The sequence below is a fragment of the Pseudomyrmex gracilis genome, unplaced genomic scaffold, assembly GCF_002006095.1.
Source record: "Pseudomyrmex gracilis isolate BER0280 unplaced genomic scaffold, ASM200609v1 scaffold_1639, whole genome shotgun sequence".
In the NCBI taxonomy this organism is placed as follows: domain Eukaryota; kingdom Metazoa; phylum Arthropoda; class Insecta; order Hymenoptera; family Formicidae; genus Pseudomyrmex; species Pseudomyrmex gracilis.
Window position 1 is genome coordinate 7,125 of NW_018022223.1, and position 5,540 is coordinate 12,664.

A 5,540-nucleotide genomic window follows, 5' to 3' on the forward strand; every position below is an offset into this window, starting at 1 on the left:
TGAATATTTATTTATAATTATACATTTAAATTGTCACTGAAAAAGATCTGAAAATTGAATAAAAAATTTGACGTAAATATTTAAATAAACTTTTTCAAACACAAACATCTAGTTTTTTGATTGTATCGGCTTCTTTTTCCTGTATTTATTAACAAATTGTAGATGTGAAAGTTTTGTACAATGAGAAAGCAAAACCGTAAAATAATCAAAAGTAGTACGCACCAAATAAAAAACGACAATCGCACATCTCTCAGCTATAATCAAACTATTATTGATCAAGTTGTTTTAAATTGATAGTAATTAATAAATATACACATGATTTTATATTTACTCACATATGTACTTACATACAATTTCATATTCATATACAGTTATGTGTATAGATGTGCACAATTCTATGTACGATTTTATGAAACTTTTAAATATTTATGCATTTAGATTTATATGTTAATATGTACGAAGACAAAGTAGAGTTATTTCTTTATCTTTTATAATATAATATCAGCATTAAAGCAAACTTACTCGTAAATGACAAGTATAAATTCTTGAACAATAAATATCGTTATTTTTATATTTGTAATAGACTTTTTTAATTTTGTGATCACATTTCTGTCTCCGAGTACTGAAAGGTCCCAAACTAGTTTATACGCTACTGAGTATATCGAAATATCCGGATAATACGGATATTCGAATAACTCGAATAGTACTATTCGTACTATTCGCTGCACAAAGTATCCGGATATTCGAATACTATCCGTTGATTGAAGTTTATTCGTACGTATATATTATATTCGAATATCCGGATATCCGAATCACACTGTTATTCGAATTTAAGCCGCAGCTCTAGTTAAAATTTTATCGACAGATAAAAGATCGCGCTATCAGAATTATTGCGTCATTCTATCTTTGTATTATATCTAATATGCAATAAAATAAAGCGAGATAAAATAGCGCTCTTCTTTACCGCAGCTAACTCTACAGATTTACATCGAAGTATCAATCAAAAGCGAAGGTGATCAAAAACCCTGATTAAAGATCATTATATTGTATTATTTGATTTCTCTTTGTGTATGTGACAATCTTTCCTGAGTTCAGCAAAAAAAGAAAATCGGTCTTTGCATAAGAAAAGTAAAGAGTGCAAAGTAGAGATAACGGTTTGTGTTAAATTGGCGGGATACTCGCTAACATCCAATGGCTGTAAAGTAAGATGGCTTTTTGATATGAGATATACGCAAACCGAACAAGTGTTTGTTCGTTTTACTTTACATTTTTCATTGAACTTAGTGTAGTTTGCAGGCGTTTTTTTGCTCTGATTTAAGTATATGTCACAGAAAAACCTGAGAGCAGCCAAACCATGAAACTTTTTTCCGACATAATCGCAGTTGCTGCTTTCAACATTACGTATCCATAAACCTAGATGTATGAAACACTTACAAAGCAACAATCACTTTCAATCGTAGACAGAACAAATGTAATCCTCTTTGAGTCTGTGCTGCACTCACTTTTAAATAGTTTAACAATTTGTTTATAGTTTATTCACTGTAGTTGTTTCAAAAAAACAAATATTGAATTGATTATCTCAAATAAAACATTTCGAATATGAACGTTATCGCATAATAAACAGTGAATATTTACATTTCAAAAGTCATAGTTTTATCACTAACCATATTTCTATCAGTAAAGATAACTTTCGTAGACCGCGAATTCAATTGAACGCGATTTACATATTGTAATGAAGACTAAGTACTTTGTTTCTTCATTATGCGCGCTTATGCGAGCTTTGTATATCGCGATTTATAAAACGCGGCATTTCTATAGAACAGAATATCGCCAAACTACGAAACCTACCTTTATACAGTAGCGTAGTAAGAAAAGACAGCTACCGGTGCAGTCTTTTTCCCTTATTCTTTATAAGATTACTTCGATAATAATTTAAATAACTACCAAATAATTGTTTTACTCTTGTAAGAATCTTTACTTTTTTTTACGTTTTACATTTTTTTAACCAAATAATTTTTTAAAAATACAAACAAAATACTAACTTGATCGTAAATTATTTGTCTAATTATTTGCACAATTGTCTGTGTTACAAACTGTAAATATAAAAGTGTGAACAATTTGTACGTTTGTGTGCTACGTAATTATTTCAAAGAAAAACAAAGCGCATTACTCATAAGCAAAAAAAACAAAGCAAGTTTTTTATTTTACATCAACGCCTCTAGTAATTTTTGATAAACAAGAAACGCAGAATTGATTGAAACAACATTTTCTGTCTATTACGCAAGTAGGAGAAGTAGGAATAAATGAAATTGTTGTATTACATTAAACAACAATCGAACTGTAAGCATTGAAATTGCAGGTCTATATTGTTCCATCGAATCTTTGTTAAGAAAGCGATCGAGACGTACCGCTTTCTTTACACCTTTCTTAATACGGCACTGTCTCTATATGTATCTACATGACATACACTCTAAGTAAGATGTTTTTCACAATACAGATGTTTTCATCGCGATATATATTTCTTACTTCACGAAAACAACTGTCTTGTAGTTATCGAGTATCTTTCAAACAGGCAAGATCGCAGATATCTTTCGACACCTCGTTTTTGTGACCCTGTATAATGAGAATTCTTGTGTTCCAATTTTCATATTTTAATTGATGAGATTATTGTCTTAAATATGGTAAGTCAACAAAAGCTTGTACATTATTTGTTAAATATCAATATTTGTTGGCAAATGTACCTTCTATCTTTCACATTACACCCTACCAAAATATGAAATTCGTTTTTTGTTTTTTATATATAAAAGAAATATATCTACTCGATTTTCTTATTTATTATACGACTTATAATATTTGTCACTCTACTCCGTACATTACGATTCCATGAATACTACTACATTTTAAATTCTTTTTTGCACTGATGTAATTTGCAATGTGTGCCATATTATATTAATAAAACGCGCTTAACAAATGTGAACAGTTTACTGTAGAATATAGCTTTGTTCGTTGAAATGATATTTTGTCATAAACGTTTCACAAACTTTGGACTCGTTTTTCTTCTATCGTTCTTCTGTATAGCAACTAAATGAACCCATGACAAATATTATGTGAATGTATGTGTATACGTGTATATGCAAGCGATAAACAAGGACATCTTAGCATAGTGATAAACATACTAATAATAATGGTTATACACATCTGTTGGTAACAATAATATTTGAAAACGCAATTTATGACCGCGTTTAGCAAAACAAACGTTAAGTTGTTGTCTTGTCAATATTCGACGTTACGTAAATAGTTCTAAAAGTAAGAGCCAATTATATTTGATTACTACAGAGCAGCTTGTTTTGCTAAACGCAACCATTTATTTTATACAATTTAAATCCGTTGTTGCGCTTTTATTTGCATATTTCTTGTTTAACAACCAATTTACTTTTATAGATGCACATTACGCAAATGCTTACATTCTGTGGTACTTTATGCTTAATATTTCTAATCGAAATTGCTTCTTCCACGGATGAGACTTTATCTGAAGAATTGCAATGCATAAAACCGATATCCTATGAAATGGAGATTTTTCCGCTAATACAAAATAACTCTCTTACCGTTGAGACTCGCGTCAAAATAAACGTAAGCTGTGTACAGTCACCTATAAAATTAAATTTCGGACGTTATTGTGATGCACCGGAAATTACTGCTATTAGTAATAATATATTAAGACGTGATAATCTTACTTCTTTGTTTTGGACAACGTCGGTGTCATTTTTGACGAAAGATCAATCCAATATTATACTCATTAAAGTTTTTCAAGTGAATCACATATTGTGGGACTTAACACCCTCAATAACATATCTACAACCCGGAATATACTGGATAAATGCGGTATATAGTTGTATTTTAGACAAAGTTGCTACTGTTTCATCACATGAACAGAAATCTGAANAANCGAAGTAAGTGCATACTAACTTGAAACATTATTTAGTATTACTTTTGTTNTGTTGCACTATGANTTATANATATNTTGACAAGTACTGNAACAANTTATCTTTAGCACTCNCGNTTTTCACTACACAGATATTTAATTTTGCCACGTATTCCCGCTGAATGGATATTTCCATATTGGAAAAACCCAGCAATTAAGGCCACATTTAGTATTCGAATTTCCCACAACATCGATGAAATAGCTCTTTCACATATGCCTGGTGATACACGTCTTGAAAGAAATACATACTTTCCCCCTTCGTCTATAATGTCTACTCATTTAGTAGCAATAGCAGTCGTACCTTCTATCGTAGCTAATTCCTTTTATTTTTTTGAGGAAGATATTATACTAAACAGAGTACAGGTGAAAAATCAAATGTCATATGCAGAATTTATTATTACAAATATCAAGCAACATGTTAAACACACTTGGAGAAATGTATCATGGTCACGTGTGATTTATGTAGCACTTCCAATAAAGTCTAGCCATTACAAAAGTATAATAACTAAAAATCAAGTTTTCTTCAAGTAAGATACTACTCAAGACAATACAACGAGTTTATAGATGTACCAAAAATGACACGATTGCACTAAGACCAATGTTTTTCAGTGAAGCTGAAATTACATACGATGAAGAACTAGATTCACTTGCACAACAAGAAAAGGTAACATGTTTAATAGCACGTAATGTAATACAAGAAATGTTTAGTGATTGGTTACCTACATTGAAACGGTCTGATTCTTGGTTTATGGAAGGTTTTTCAACATATTATGGAGTGTATATTATTGATCAGGTAATTCATACATTATCATAGTCGTTTAAACTTGTAACTTAAATGGTTTGTTACACGCCAATAGTATTTATAATAAACTTTATCCTACTAATATATACTTACACTATCGTAACACGTCCATGTACCACTGTTGTAATATTACTTTTTTACATTTTTATTAAGATCCAAAATTAGTATCAGATCATAGGTATGTATTAGATACTATGTATACATATGTATATGTATATATTTATGAGTATATATGGTATCGTCATTTTCTACGTTTAACTCTATAACTCTAAAACGCAAATTTATTTATATTAGAGAAGAGCAGGTCAACAGTTTAACACTTTATGTTTCTCTGGATAAAGATGCTTCTTGTTTTCGATTTTACCTTATGACTATTTTACTTATAACTATATTTTTTTATTGTTTGTTTATCACAAGAACGTCACTTTTGAGTATCACTATACAATAAACTATAAATTTCTGGGTGAGTCTCAGATAGACACACGACGGAACGGATACGGCAAAATGTGTAAATCAAACACAGACTCAATCGCACACGACAAGACACAGACACAGAACTGAGACAATCGGACACAGTTACAATTGAACACAAGTTAAGACGTACGCACGCACTGAGAGAAAAAAATAGTTGCAGTTATCACAATTTCACTATAATTTATAGTGATTTAAGGTGCCAACTATTTTTTTATAGTTATTTTAACAATGCGCCTTATAGTTGATTCAATAATATATTATTGTTGCCATAGCTTTAACATG

General features: G+C 30.4%; 1 long non-coding RNA gene across 1 annotated transcript; it reads left to right on the plus strand.

Moving 5' to 3' along the window:
• Window positions 1–2,567: 2,567 nt before the first annotated feature.
• Window positions 2,568–3,945, plus strand: LOC109862339. Its single transcript, XR_002251127.1, has 3 exons — window positions 2,568–2,681; window positions 3,442–3,630; window positions 3,776–3,945. It is a non-coding gene; the product is annotated as an uncharacterized LOC109862339 (long non-coding RNA).
• The last annotated feature ends 1,595 nt before the right edge of the window (window positions 3,946–5,540 follow it).